This window comes from Aquarana catesbeiana, linkage group LG01, assembly GCF_042186555.1.
Source record: "Aquarana catesbeiana isolate 2022-GZ linkage group LG01, ASM4218655v1, whole genome shotgun sequence".
NCBI classification, from domain to species: Eukaryota; Metazoa; Chordata; class Amphibia; order Anura; family Ranidae; genus Aquarana; species Aquarana catesbeiana.
This window is the reverse complement of record NC_133324.1, coordinates 948,818,151-948,834,380: the sequence shown is the minus strand read 5'-3', so window position 1 is coordinate 948,834,380 and position 16,230 is coordinate 948,818,151. Positions and strand designations below refer to the sequence as shown.

General features: G+C 45.4%; 1 pseudogene; it reads left to right on the top strand.

Moving 5' to 3' along the window:
• The window catches only part of LOC141126364 (proteinase-activated receptor 1-like), a 60,192-nt pseudogene extending 44,228 nt beyond the window's left edge, over positions 1–15,964 (top strand).
• The last annotated feature ends 266 nt before the right edge of the window (positions 15,965–16,230 follow it).

Sequence of the window (16,230 nt, the reverse complement as noted above, 5' to 3'; positions counted from 1 at the left end):
TGTCAAGCAGGTCAGTGTATGTCAGTGTGTGTCAGGTAGGTCAGTATATGTCAGGTAGGTAGGTGTAATGGTTAGTGTATGTCAGGTAGGCCAGTGTGTGTCAGGTAGATCAGTGTATGTCAGGTAGGTCAGTGTATGTCAGGTAGGTCAGTGTAGGTTAGGTAGGTACTAACCCCCCCCAAGTGCTGGGCTCGGACTTCGGGCTGAAGCCCCTTTTTTTTGCCACCCAGCAACGCCCCTGACAGTATGTACAGTCAAAAGTTGTTGTTTTTTGTTTGGATGGGGGGGGGGGGGTTAGAACCCCTTGTCAGGTTTTGCTGCTATTTTGGGCTCCACTAAGGAGATTTTGCCTAATTTTCTGTCTTTTACATATATTGGGTGTTATTTCAGTTCTACTCAATTCTTTCTCTTTCAGATACATCACCTTTTCTTTGGTTCAACGGTAAGTACACGCTTCTATCTTACTAAGATGAATACATTTAAATGCCTAACAAAGTGAATTTTTGGGCCAGAGCCATTCAATACATCCAGACTTTTTATCTTCTTGTAGATTGGTGAACTATATCCTGAGCAGAACCAGACTGAACATCCATCCCTGAACAGCCACTTAGAGAAAACAACATTTACACTATCAGTATAAATATACACTATATTGTCAAAAGTATTGGGATGCCTGCCTTTACACACACATGACCTTCAATGGCATCCCAGTCTTATGCCCCGTACACACGATCGCACATTCCAACAACAAAATCCATGGATTTTTTCCGACGTATGTTGGCTCAAACTTGTCAATCTTGTCGGAAATTCCGATCGTCAAGAACGCGGTGACGTACAACACGTACGACGAGCCGAGAAAAATGAAGTTCAATAGCCAGTGTGGCTCTTCTGCTTGATTCCGAGCATGCGTGGAATTTTGTGCGTCGGAATTGTGTACACACGATCGGAATTTACAATCGGAATTTACGACAACGGATTTTGTTGTCGGAAAATTTGAGAACCAGCTCTCAAATTTTGTGTGACGGAAATTCCGATGGAAAATGTCCGATGGAGCCTATACACACAGTCCAAATTTCCAAAAAAAGCTCCCATCAAACATTTCCCCTTGGAAAATCCGACCGTGTGTACGGGGCATTAGTATGTAGGGTTCAAAATTGAGTTGGCGCACCCTTTTCAGCTATAACAGCTTCAACTCTTCTGTGAAGGCCGTCCACAAGGTTTAGGAGTGTGTCTATGGGAATGTTTGACCATTCGTTGGCACATTTGTGAGGTCAGGCACTGATGTTGGACAAGAAGGCCTGGCTCACAGTCTTCGCTCTAATTCATCCCAAAGGGGTTCTATCGGGTTGAGGTCAGGACTCTGTGCAGGCCAGTCAAGTTCCTCCACCCCAAACTCGCTCATCCATGTCTTTGTGGACCTTGCTTTGTGCACTGGTGCGTAGTCATGTTGGAACAGGAAGGGGCCATCTCCAAACTGTTCCCACAAAGTTGGGAGCATGAAACTGTCCGAAATGTCTTGGTATGCTGACGCCTTAAAGAGTACCCTCCACTGGAACTAAGGGGCCAAGCCCAACCCCTGAAAAACAACCCCACACCATAATCCCCCCTCCACCAAATGATTTAGACCAGTGCACAAAGCAAGGTCCATAAAGACATGGATGAGGGAGTTTGGGGTGGAGAAACTTGGCTGGCCTGCATAGAGTCCTGACCTCAACCTGATGAAACACCTTTGGGATGAATTAGAGCGGAGACTGCGAGCCAGGCCTTCTTGTCCAACATCAGTGCCTGACCTCACAAATGTGCTTCTGGAAGAATGGTCAAACATTCCCATAGACAAACTCCTAAACCTTGTGGACAGCCTTCCCAGAAGAGTTGAAGCTGTTATAGCTGCAAAGGGTGGGCCAACTCATTATTGAACCCTACTGACTAAGACTGGGATGCCATTAAAGTTCATGTGTGTGTAAAGGCAGGCGTCCCAATACTTTTGGTAATATAGTGTAGCAGAAATAAAAAACATTGCCTATTGAATACCACCAAAAATATATGGTATAAAATTATTTGGGTACAGCGTTGCATAGTTACATAGTTACATAGTAGGTGAGGTTGAAAAAAGACACAAGTCCAACCTATGTGTGTGATTATATGTCAGTATTACATTGTATATCCCTGTATGTTGTGGTCGTTCAGGTGCTTATCTTATAGTTTCTTGAAACTATCGATGCCCCACCGCTGAGACCACTGCCTGTGGAAGGGAATTCCACATCCTTGCCGTTCTTAGGCTGGATTCACACCTATGCAGTTTTGGCGCTTTTTGCATTTTGCAGCTTTGCACTACAGAACATGTTCCATAGGAAACCATGGTAAATGGGCTGTAGTGCAAATCTGCAAAATGCAAAAAGCACTAAAAATGCATAGGTGTGAATCCAGCCTTACAGTAAAGAACCCTCTGCGTAGTTTAAGGTTAAACCTCTTTTCTTCTAATTTTAATGAGTGGCCCCGAGTCTTGTTAAACTCCCTTCCGCAAAAAAACTTTTTTCCCTATTGTGGGGTCACCAGTACGGTATTTGTATATTGAAATCATATTCCCTCTCAAGCGTCTCTTCGCCAGAGAGAATAAGTTCAGTGCTCACAATCTTTCCTCATAACTAAGATCCTCCAGACCCTTTATTAGCTTTGTTGCCCTTCTTTGTACTCGCTCCATTTCCAGTACATCCTTCCTGAGGACTGGTGCCCAGAACTGGACAGCATACTCCAGGTGCGGCCGGACCAGAGTCTTGTAGAGCGGGAGAATTATCGTTTTATCTCTGGAGTTGATCCTCTTTTTAATGCCAATATTCTGTTTGCTTTGTTAGCAGCAGCTTGGCATTGCATGCCATTGCTGAGCCTATCATCTACTAGGACCCCCAGGTCCTTTTCCATCCTAGAGGTTCTCCCCCCAGTGTATAGATTGCATTCATATTTTTTCCACCCAAATGTATTTTTTTATACTTTTCTACTTTAAACCTCATTTGTCATGTAGTTGCCCACCCCATTAATTTGTTCAGATCTTTTTGCAAGGTTTCCACATCCTGCAGAGAAGTTATTGCCCTGCTTAGCTTAGTATTGTTCAAAAATACAGAGATTGAACTGTTTATCCCATCCTCCAGGTCGTTTATGAACAAATTAAATAGGATTGGTCCCAGCACAGAACCCTGGGGAACCCCACTACCCACCTCTGGCCATTTCAAGTACTCCCCATTTATCACCACCCTCTGAACTCGCCCTTGTAGCCAGTTTTCAATCCATGTACTCACCCTATGGTCCATGCCAATAGACCTTATTTTGTACAGTAAACGTTTATGGGGAACTGTGTCAAATGCTTTTGCAAAATCCAGATACACCACGTCTACGGGCCTTCCTTTATCTAGATGGCAACTCACTTCTTCATAGAAGGTTAATAGATTGGTTTGGCAAGAACAATTTCTCATGAATCCATGCTGATCACTGCTAATGATACCGTTCTCATTACTAAAATCTTGTATATAGTCCCTTATCATCCCCCCAAGAGTTTACATACTATTGATGTTCGGCTAACTGGTCTGTAATTCCCAGGGATGTATTTTGGGCCCTTTGTAAATATTGGTGCTATATTGGCTTTTCTCCAATCAGCTGATACCATTCCAGTCAGTAGACTGTCAGTAAAAATTAGGAACAATGGTCTGGCAATTACTTGACTGAGTTCCCTAAGTACCCTCGGGTGCAAGCCATCTGGTCCCGGTGATTTATTAATGTTAAGTTTCCCAAGTCTAATTTTAATTCTGTCCTCTGTTAACCATGGAGGTGCTTCCTGTGATGTGTCCTGAGGATGAACACTGCAGTTTTGGTTACTAAAGCCCCCCGATTCCCTTGTGAAGACTGAGAAGAATAAATTCAATACCTTTGCCATCTTCCCATCCTTTGAAACCAGATTTCCTTCCTCATTCTTTATGGGGCCAATATGGTCTGTCCTCCCTTTTTTACTGTTTACATACTTAAAGAATTTCTTGGGATATTTTTTGCTCTCCTCCGCTATGTTTTTCATGTTCTACCTTAGCTGTCCTTATTGCACCCTTACATTTCTTGTTACATTCTTTATAAAGTCTGAATGCTGATAATGATCCCTCAACCTTGTATTTTTTGAAGGCCTTCTCCTTTGCTTTTATATGCATTTTTACATTGGAGTTAAGCCATCCAGGACTTTTGTTCGCTCTTTTAAATTTATTACCTAATGGGATGCATTGGCTAATTCCCTTATTTAATATGCTCTTAAAGCAAACCCATCTCTCCTCCATGTTCTTTGTTCCTAATTTTTATCCCAATTTATGCCTTCTAGCAAGGTTTGTAGTTTAGGGAAGTTGGCTCTTTTGAAATTCAGTGTCTTTGTATTCCCATTATGTTTCCTATTTGTGTGATTTATACTGAAGCCAATTGACCTGTGATTGCTGTTACCTAAATTGCCGTGATCAGGTCTGTATTGTTGGTAATCAGTAGATCCAGTAATGCTTTATTTCTAGTTGGTGCGTCTACCATCTGACCCATAAAATTGTCCTGCAAGACATTTAGGAACTGGCCAGCCTTAGATGAATGCGTGGTTCCCTCTGCCCGGTCTATGTCTGGATATGTAAAATCTCCCATTATGATAACACTTCCCATTCTTGCTGCTAATCCAAATTGTGATAGGAGATCTGTCTCCCCTTCCTTCCTCAGGTTAGGAAGCCTATAGCATACTCTCAGTATTATTTTCCCCTTAACTTCATCCCTTTGGAGCTCTACCCATAAGGATTCCACCTCCTCGCTAGCTCCCTTAGTGATGTCATCTCTCACATTCACTTGTACATTATTCTTGATATATAGGCATACCCCTCCCCCTTTTTTACCCTCTCTATGCTTGCAATAAAGGGTATACCCTTGAATGGTTGCCAGACAATCATGAGAGCTGTTGAACCAGGTCTCTGAAATTCCCACAAAATCCAAATCCTCCTCGTACAACAGTATCTTTAGTTCACCCATCTTGTCCGCCAGGCTCCTGGCATTGGTGAACATGCCACATAGTTTAGACCGATCGCATATTATCCTCTTATTGGGTGTTCACAGATTGCAACTAGGACTATACTTACCTTGGATTTATGTGCTTTGGTCATCCTACCACTAATGCCCCCAATACAACCCTCTGGAATATGTTCCGCGCTGACTATCTCTAGCTCTAGACCCTCCCCCCATTGCCTAGTTTAAAAACCCCTCTAACTTTTTGGCCATCTTCATTCCCAGCTGATCTGCACCCTCCTCATTTAGGTCCCTTCTATAGTACTGGTTATTGACTGAGAAGTCGGCCCAGTTCTGCAGGAGCCCAAACTCCTCCTTACTACACCAGCTCTTCAGCCACTTGTTTACTTCCCTAATCTCCCTCTTCCTTTCTGGTGTGGCCCGATGTACCGGTAGTACTCCTGAGATACTACCTTGGAGGTACTTTTCCTCAATTTAGCTCCCAAGTCCCTAAAATCGTTCTTTAGGACACTCCATCTGCCTCTGACTTTATCATTGGTGCCAATGTGCACCATGACAGCTGGGTCTTCCCCAGCCCCTCCCAATAATCTGTCCACCAGATCCGTGATGTGCCGAACCTGAGCGCCCGGTAGACAACATACTGTTCGGCGCTTCAGGTCTTTGTTACAGATTGGCCTCTGTGTCCTTCTAAAAATTGAGTCCCCTACCACCAGAATCTGTCTTTCCTTTACCTTCCCCCCCCCCCCCACTCTCACTGGAGGAGTTCTTCCCCCGGAAGCTAGGAGAGTCCCTCATCTCCAGCAGTGCTGGTCCCTGACTGGTTTCACCAATGTCACTCAATGGATGGCACTTATTGGGATGCTCCAGTCCTGGATCGGCCTCCCTGGCACTTCCCCCTCTACCCCTCCTGACTGTCACCCATCTACTCTTTCCTAGTGCCTGCACCTCTTTGTCTCCACCAGCCTCTGTGCTGGCCCCTGCCGGCACCTGCTGTGTACCTTCCTGGCTCTCCTTTAGTATGGAGGAACTTCTCAGTGCTGACAGTTGCTTCCCCAGATTCAGAACCTGGGCTTCCAGGGAAACAATGTGCTTGCAATTTGCACAGCAGTATTCACCCTCGATCGGATGATCAAGGAACGCATACATGCCGCAAAATGTACAACGAGTCGCCTCTCCACACTCGCCGGGCATCGTACCTATTAAATTTAATGAGGATTGGGGATACACCCTGTCCAAATTACCTAACAACTAGCTTCCTGACACAGGTACTCAACAAGACAAGGCATGATGGAGTAATTGTCAGTCAAGCTATCACAGCACTGAAAAATGGCCCGGCAAGGAAGGTGTATATACAGACTTGTTCTGTTCTCGCTACACGTTTGCCCCTGGCTTGTATGTAGCTCAACATACAGTTTAAACCTTGAATCCTACAATAACCAGACTGTCTGTAACTTTGGATCCTTATTATGATTAACAGGTGGTGGTCACCTGTTCATGAACATATATAAGAATTACATGAACATAGCAAATGTCTACTTGGTATACAAATAAACAGTCTTGAGCATACCAGCGATGCTGCCTTAGAAGGATTGGAATTTCCTCAGAACATGTAGTACAGGCTTAGCTGGCTCCATTGCAGTCTGTCCTCCTCATGTAAAAGATGAAAGAGTTGTAATAGGAAGTGGGCTAGTATCTAGTGATATGACAGGAAATTTCTATTAACCATAGAACACTACCCATCAATAGTCCTTTGTTGAGAGTGGCATCTAGTGGGCAATGTTGATATTGCAAGTCCAGAAGATGTTATTTTTCTTTATAGGCTGGAGGCATGACAAGACTAGTACAGTGATGGTGAACCTTGGCACCCCAGATGTTTTGGAACTACACTGCCCAAGATGCTCATGCACTCTGCAGTGTAGTTGAGCATCATGGGAAATGTAGTTCCAAAACATCTGGGGTGCCAAGGTTCGCCATCACTGGACTAGTACTTATGGGGTTAATGCATACAGTATGCAGTGGCATCGGCGGGGGGGGGGGGGGCTGACGGTGGCTGAAGCCCCGAGTGGGTCCCCAAAAAGCCCTGGGTCTCGGGTGAGCACGGTTCTTTTATTAGCCCCGAGAGCCGCCGCCGAGTGGGGACTGATCTGACCCGAGAGCGGCTGAGTGTAATAGCAGGTCCCGCCTTCTGGAGCCTGCAGCGCTGATGGCTGTCCCACTGGTCCAATGCTGGGATCATGGGACGTGTGACGTCCATCATAGGCACTGCAGGCTCCAGAAGGCGGGAATTACAATGAGAAGATCCCAACCCCACTCAGCGCCCCGGCTCTCCTCATCAGGGCTCTGGCTGCCTGGAGTCTACTCTACTGTGTGATGGGCGGACCACTGAGCTGCAGGAGGACACCTGAAATCTGGTCAGGTAGGTCAGTGTATGTCAAGTAGGTCAGTGTAAGTCAGTGTGTGTCAGGTAGGTCATTGTATGTCAGTGTATGTCAGGTAGGTCAGTGTATGTCAGGTAGGTCAGTGTATGTCAGTGTATGTCAGGTAGGTCAGTGTGTGTCAGGTAGGTCAGTGTAGGTCAGTGTGTGTCAGGTAGGTCAGGTCCGTCAGTGTATGTCAGGTAGGTCAGTGTGTGTCAGGTAGGTCAGTGTCAAGTAGGTCAGCACACATCAGATAGGTACTACCCCCCCCCCCCCCAGTGCTGGGCTCAGACTTCGGGCTGAAACCTCTGTTTTTTGCCACCTAGCAACGCCCCTGACAGTATGTACAGTCAAAAGTTGTTGTTTTTTGTTTGGATGGAGTGTGTGTGTGTGTGTGTGTGTGTGGGGGGGGGGGGGGGTAGACCCCCTTGTCAGGTTTTGCTGCTATTTTGGGCTCCACTAAGGAGATTTTGCCTAATTTTCTGTCTTTTACATATATTGGGTGTTATTTTAGTTCTACGTAATTCTTTCTCTTTCAGATAGATTACCTTTTCTTTGGTTCAACGGTAAGTACACGCTTCTATCTTACTAAGATGAATACATTTAAATGCCTAACAAACTGAATTGTTGGTCCAGAGCCATTCAATACATTCAGACTTTTTATCTTCTTGTAGATTGGTGAACTATATCCTGAGCAGAACCAGACTGCCGCATCCCTGAACAGCCACTTAGAGAAAACAGCATTTACACTATCAGTATAAATATACACTATATTGTCAAAAGTATTGGGACACCTGCCTTTACACACACATGACCTTCAATGGCATCCCAGTCTTATGCCCCGTACACACGATTTTTTCCGACGTATGTTGGCTCAAACTTGTCTTGCATACACATAGGTCACACAAATCTTGTCGGAAATTCTGATCGTCAAGAACGCGGTGACGTACAACATGTACGACAAGCCGAGAAAAATGAAGTTCCATAGCCAGTGCGGCTCTTCTGCTTGATTCAGAGCATGCGTGGAATTTTGTGCGTCGGAATTGTGTACACGAGATCGGAATTTACGATCAGAATTTACGACAACAGATTTTGTTGTCGGAAAATTTGAGAACCAGCTCTCAAATTTTGTGTGACGGAAATTCCGATGGAAAATGTCCGATGGAGCCTATACACTGTCGGAATTTCCAACAAAAAGCGTCCATCGAACATTTCCCGTCGGAAAATCCGGCCGTGTGTACGGGGAATTAGTCCGTAGGGTTCAGTATTGAGCTGGCCCACCCTTTTCAGCTATAACAGCTTCAACTCTTCTGGGAAGGCCGTCCACAAGGTTTAGGAGTGTGTCTATGGGAATGTTTGACCGTTCTTCCAGAAGCGTATTTGTGAGGTCAGGCACTGATGTTGGACGAGAAGGCCTGGCTCACAGTCTTCGCTCTAATTCATCCCAAAGGGGTTCTATCGGGTTGAGGTCAGGACTCTGTGCAGGCCAATCAAGTTCCTCCACCCCAAACTCGCTCATTTATGTCTTTATGGACCTTGCTTTGTGCACTGGTGATCGGTCATGATGGAACAGGAAGGGGCCATCCCCAAACTGTTCCCACAAAGTTGGGAGAATGAAATTGTCCAAAATGTCTTGGTATGCTGACACCTTAAGAGATCCCTTCACTGGAACTAAGGGGCCAAGCCCAACCCCTGAAAAATAACCCCCACACCATAATCCCCCCTCCACCAAATGATTTGCACCAGTGCACAAAGCAAGGTCCATAAAGACATGGATGAGGGAGTTTGGGGTGGAGAAACTTGGCTGGCCTGCACAGAGTCCTGACCTCAACCTGATGAAACACCTTTGGGATGAATTAGAGTGGAGACTGCGAGCCAGAACTTCTCGTCCAACATCAGTGCCTGACCTCACAAATGTGCTTCTGGACGAATGGTCAAACATTCCCGTAGACACACTCCTAAACCTTGTGGACAGCCTTCCTAGAAGAGTTGAAGCTGTTATAGCTGCAAAGGGTGGGCCAACTCAATATTGAACCCTACAGACTAATGCCGCGTACACACGGTCGGACTTTTCATCTACAAAAGTCCAACGGACGCCGACGGACTAAAGCTGGCTGGTAATCCGATCGTGTGTGGGCTTCTCCGGACTTTCAGCAGACTTTTTCAGCCTCAAATCCGACGGACTTTAGATTTGAAACATGCTTCAAATCTTTACGTCGTAACTACGACGGACCCCGAAATCCGCTCGTCTGTGTGCTAGTCCGACGGACAAAAACCCATGCTAGGGCAGCTATTGGCTACTGGCTATGAACTTCCTTATTTTAGTCCGGTGTACGTCATCACGTACGAATCCGTCGGACTTTTGTGTGGCCGTGTGTAGGCAAGTCCGTTCGTTAGAAAGTCTGCTGCAAGTCCGCCGAAAGTCCGCCGGAAGTCCGCCGGAAGTCTGTCGGACAGGCTGTCGGACTTTTGTAGACGAAAAGTCCGACCGTGTGTACGCGGCATTAGACTGGGATGCCATTAAAGGTCATGTGTGTGTAAAGGCAGGCGTCCCAATACTTTTGGTAATATAGTGTAGCAGAAATAAAAAACATTGCCTATTGAATACCACCAAAAATATATGGTATAAAATTATTTGGGTACAGCGTTGCATGATGGAGTAATTGTCAGTCAAGCTATCATAGCGCTGAGAAAATGGCCTGGCAAGGAAAGTGTATATACAGACTAGTACAATGATGGCAAACCTTGGCACCCCAGATGTGGAGCTACATTTCCCATGATGCTCTTGCACTCTGCAGTGTAGTTGAGCATCATGGGGAATGTAGTTCCAAAACATCTGGGGTGCCAAGGTTCTCCATCACTGGACTAGTCCTTATGGGGTTAATGCATACAGTCAAAAGTTGTTGTTTTTTGTTTGGATGGAGTGGGGGTGGTGGTTGGGTGGGGGGGTTAGAACCCCTTGTCAGGTTTTGCTACTTTTTTGGGCACCACTAGAGAGATTTTCCCTAATTTTCTGTCTTTTACATATATTGGGTGTTATTTCAGTTCTACGCAATTCTTTCTCTTTCAGAAACAATAACTAGTTTTGTATATAACGGTAAGTACACACATCTATCTTACTAAGATGAATACATTTAAATACCTAACAAAGTGAATTGTTGGTCCAGAGCCATTCAATACATTGAGACTTTTTATCTTCTTGTAGATTGGTGAATTATGCTGCCCCATCCCTGAATAGCCACTTGGAGCAAACAGCATTTACACTATAAGTATAAATATACACTATGTAGCGCCCACCCCACTTAGGTGGGTGCTAGATAGGGTTTCTGTAGGTAGTGGTAGGTAAATTTAGCCAGGGCCTTACCTATTTTAGGCCTGGTTGTTTATTCTGGGAGAGGGGAGTGGTAGAATAGAGAGGGGCATGGCCACCTACACTTTGGTTCAGAGGGCTCCCCCTCAAACTTTCAGGGAAATGTTCTGGAAGGGAGGCAGGACTTTGGACTGGAGTGGCAGGCAGCTTGTGGATGAGCTCTGGGACAATCATTAATTTTAGTTGGGCTTGCATATAAGCTGGGGGTCACATGCCTTTGGGGAGGAGAGTAAGGGGAGACAAAACAGTAAAGATGTAGGAGGAACGTGTAGCAGACCTGAAGGCCTGAGGGTTCAGAGACCTCAGTGCTGGATGGCAGGAGTCGGGCTTGAAGGCTTGGGGGTTCAGAGACCCCAGCGCTGGATAGTCGGAGGAACAGCCGCTGTGTAGTGCGGAGGAGAAACCGGGTGTCCCAGCCTGGGATGCACTGGACCATGCGGAGGAGGAAGTAGGTGAAAAACGGATGGAGGAGACTGGGGTCGACCTTCTGTGGCAATCATGGACCGTCGATGGGAGCGAGCAAAGGGTGTGCAACCCAGCAGTGTTATCCGTACACTCACTATGCGTCCAAGGACCTAGTGAGGGACACTTTCCAGAACTGACATTGGGCGGATTTGCAAGATTCAAGGTAGGCGGTGAGGCCTGGGACTTTGAAATCTACAACCCAATGCATCATTCAGAGTGGTGCTGGTCAGTTCATCAGAGGGAAGTACACAGGAACCAAGATTATCAAAGGTCAACTTCGGCTTGTACACGGTCACAAAAGATGAGGTTACCGAGAATCAGTGAGAGTGATGAATTTGATGTCGATTGTGGACTTACAGAACCTTTTAGTCCAGTGTCATCGTCTGTGAAGAGACAGATAGAAGAAGAAGAGGACCTGGTGTCAGTACCCGCGGAGTTCTGGGAGCAGGAGGAGGACTTAATGTGCAGTCCAGCTGAACAAGAAAAGCCGAGGAAAAGGACCAGGAGGTCTCTTGAGCAGGAGTTTAAGGGATCCGAGGAAAATGGTGAAGTGACAGATGCTGGAACTGAAACAATGATCTCTGAGGAACAGATTGGAGACTTGATAGATTTTCTGAGCGAAGTACTGTCGACCCCAGAAATTGAGGAGTTGGGAATGGACTCTACCAATGAAACCCAGGAACCGTTTATCAATGTTGACCTCCAAGTGGAGGATCAAGACGGAGTTAAAGACTCACCTCAGCAGGCTGAGGGTCCTGTACTCAGGGCCTTGAGGCGGAAAGTGCAGCCACCAGAGACTTACATATGTACATTGGGAGAGAGCTCTGAAGAGCAGGTGCCCACAGTTAAAAGATCAGATCCCAGAGCTATGTCCTCCACTGTCAATCAGATAGGGGACAAATCCACCATAACCTTTGACACCGAAGGGTGGGACACGGCAATTGCCCTGACCTTCTCAAAAGTGGGTTGTGAACTTACTGAAGAAGTGTATAGTTTGGTTAAAGAGAGTCCAGAATTATATAGTTATTTGTCTGGCCTGAAGTGGGATTAGGTTTATAACCTGTGCCAACTTTCCAGACCGTTGGATTCTATCTTTGGGAACCAAAGACTTAAAGCAAGGGAGTAGTGCGCTAAAACTATGTTGTCAAAAGTATTGGGACACATGCCTTTACACGCACATGACCTTTAATGACATCCCAGTCTTAGTCCGTAGGGTTCAATATTGAGTTGGCCCACCCTTTACATCTATAACAGCTTCAACTCTTCTGGGAAGGCCGTCCACAAGGTTTAGGAGTGTGTCTATGGCAATGTTTGACCATTCTTCCAGAAGTGCATTTGTGAGGTCAGGCTCTGATGTTGGACAAGAAGGCATGGCTCGCAGTCTCCTCTCTAATTCATCCCAAAGGTGTTCTATCGGGTTGAGGTCAGGACTCTGTGAAGGCCAGTCAAGTTCCTCCACCCCAAACTCGCTCATCCATGTCTTTATGGACCTTGCTTTGTGCACTGGTGCACAGTCATGTTGGAACAGGAAGGGGCCATCCCCAAACTGTTCCCACAAAGTTGGGATCATGAAATTGTCCAAAATGTCTTGGTATACTGACACCTTAAGAGTTCCCTTCACTGGAACTAAGGGGCCAAGTCCAACCCCTAAAAAAACAACCCCACACCATAATCCCCCCTCCACCAAATGATTTGGACCAGTGCACAAAGCAAGGTCCATAAAGACAATTGTGTATTGCAAAGGCTGCTGTGTCAGCTGATCTGTAATGTAATGTAATCTTTATATCTTTGAATAACGCCTTTGAGCAGGAAAAAATTATATTTTTGTGCTCAGAGTTCAGCTTTAAGTCTTGGGGGTTGTAGAAGAATCTCCAACTAAATGCTAATTAAAAGTGTGCTATCCTTGTGCTAGGTATAAGGTCACATAAGAGACACAATAAAAGCACATTAAACATATGATGAACTCAGTCCACTCAGTCAAGTTCCTCCACCCCAAACTCCCTCATCCATGTCTTTATGGACCTTGCTTTGTGCACTGGTGCGCAGTCATGTTGGAACAGGAAGGGGCCATCCCCAAACTGTTCCCACAAAGTTGGGAGCATGAAATTGTCCAGAACGTCTTGGTATGCAGGACGTTGTGTTCACGTACAACAAAAATGTTATAGTCTGCACATCCAGCTTTTGTCTTACCTAAAAGCGAAAATCGGCTGTCGAAAGCACCGTACTAGCGATCCGAAAATCAGCAGACAGCTCATCATATCTGATTTTCGTATCGTGTGTATGGGCCTTTAGAGCGGAGACTGCAAGCCAGGCCAGGAACTAAGGGGCCAAGCCCAGCCTCTGAAAAACCACCCCGCACCATTATCTTTATCTGAGCACTTCAACACCAGATTGGGGCCCCAGTGTACTGACCTGTAGGGAAAGGGCTTGACAAAGCCCGCTCAGCTGTTATCTTAGTTTTCCCCTAATGCCGCGTACACACGAGCGGATTTTCCGTCAGAAAAATCATGGATGGTTTTTCTGACGGAATTCCGCTCAAGCTTGGCTTGCTTGGACACGGTCACACAAAAGTTTGCTGAACTTTCGACCGTCAAGAACGCGGTGACGTACAACACTACGACGAGCCGAGAAAATGAAGTTAAATGCTTCCGAGCATGCGTCAAATTGTTTCTGAGCATGCGTAGGAATTTTGCGTGTCAGAATTGCTACATGATTGCATTTTCGGATAGGAACTTTTTCCGACCGAAAAATTGAGAACATGCTCTTAATCTTTTGCTGGCTGGAATTCGGCCAGCAAAAGTCCAGTGGAGCATACACACGGTCGCATTTTCCGACCAAAAGCTCTTATCGGTCTTTTGCTGGCCAAATTTCCGATCGTGTGTATGTGGCATTAGATAGGACCTCCTTAAGCATAGGGTTTAGTGGTTATTCTATGGTCTGTTTGTTTATTACCAAGAGTATTCTCTATTTTTCCATTGCTTTACTTGTTTGTTTGAGGGATTATTGCTGTTTTTATCCCTCTAGTCATTATAGTATTATATACAGACCATAAACATCTCCTCTTCATTCTGGGTGTGTTGGAGAGTGTGTTGCTGCTCCAAGAGTGGTGGGCTCTGGGAACAAGGGGGTCCAAGAAAACAGCAGCTCCTTCAGGGGTAAGTGCTACAAGGAACAGAACACTTGTATTCATGAAACCTACCGGGGGTGGCCAGCATGCAGATCCACATTGCAGGCATTTATTCCACCAGAGGGCAGGGTTCTCCTGTGATGAAAAAGTTATTTCCTCGCAGCCTTACATCTCAACACCATTGTTGTCATGTTTGACACTTCAGTATTGTATAGATAAATGTGCCATCTTATTAAGTCATTTCTGAATGTCTTTTATCTTTCAGGTGTGGAAATTGACAATAAACAGAACGTTTTTTCCAAGGTGATTTCAGATCAGAGTTTATCCTATGTCTTCAGTCCTTGGTTGACCAAATTCATACCTTCCATCTATACGGTTGTATTCCTCTTATCGCTGCCTTTGAACGTAACAGCAATCATGATATTCCTGTTCAGAATTCACCTGAAGAAGCCATCGGTGGTGTTCATGTTCAACTTGGCTGTTGCTGACGTCCTCTTCGTCACCTTGCTGCCGTTCAACATCGTCTACCGATTCTCAGGAAACAACTGGGTGATCGGAGAAGGAATGTGCCGCTTTGTCACTGTCGCATTCTACTGCAACATGTACTGTTCCATCCTGCTCATGACCAGTATCAGCGTGGACCGGTTTCTCGGTGTAGTCTACCCAATTCAGTCTCTTACATGGCGCACCGTGAGCAGAGCCTGGCTGGTGTGTCTTCTCATCTGGGTGGTTTCCATTGCCGGCACCGTGCCGCTCCTTGTAAACAAGCTAACTGTTCGCATTTACGAGATGAATATCACCACTTGCTATGATATGTTGGATATGAAAGACATTCAGAGGTTCTACTTGCCTTATTTTACCACTTATATTTCCGCTTTCTTTTTGTTGCCTTTTATCGTTACGACTTTTTGCTACGTAATGACCATCAGAGGTCTGAGCTCACCAAAATTTGGAAACCCCAAAAAAAAGTCCCGATCCATCGTCCTTTGTGTCGTTGTACTTTTTGAGTATATCTTCTGTTTTGGCCCGACTAACGTAATCTTTTTCATTTATTATCTGAATTTTGATAAGCCATTTGGAAACTCCGTTTATTTTGCCTACATCCTATCTGTCAGCGTCTCTACCATCAGCTGTTGTCTGGATCCGGTTGTCTATTATCACGGCTTTTCGAAGTCTAAGAAACTAGAGTACAAGTTGGTTTGTTGTGGCAAAACTATGGCTGATTTCATAGATTCATTTACCCCTTCAAGTACTACGGGAAGGGAGACATCTAGCCAAACTCTGTAGAGCGGGGACCTGAAGCTGTTTCTTACGGGACTTGCTTGAGGAATGGGTGTCAAAAAAATACCCCCAATGGAAAACATAACGCCAATGTGTTTTATTAAAGTGCATCAGGTTATTATTGTTTTGCAGCATGCGGGGGTTTTGGGCCACTACAACTTATTTAATATGTGATTTTGGTTTCTCCCACTTTCCCTCCTGTTTAGTGCTAATTTGTTCTGTGCTGGCTAGACTCTCCTTGTTTCTTTCATATTCCCTCAGTCAGTATTAGTACTTTGCAGAGACAGGGCCAAGGAAAGCCACCGTCTTCTTAAGCCTCGTACACACGATCAGATTTTTCGCAGACAAAATCGCTGACTTTTGTCCAAAGGGCGTTGGCCCCAAACTTGTCTTGCGTACAAACGACACAAAATTGTCGGCCGACAAACACGAACATAGTGACGTACTACGTGTTTTTTTTAGCACCACCCTTTGGGCTTCTTCTGCTAATTTATTGTTAGTAGAAGTTTGGTGAGAGTTGATTCGTGCTTTTCATTTCGCGCTTTTCA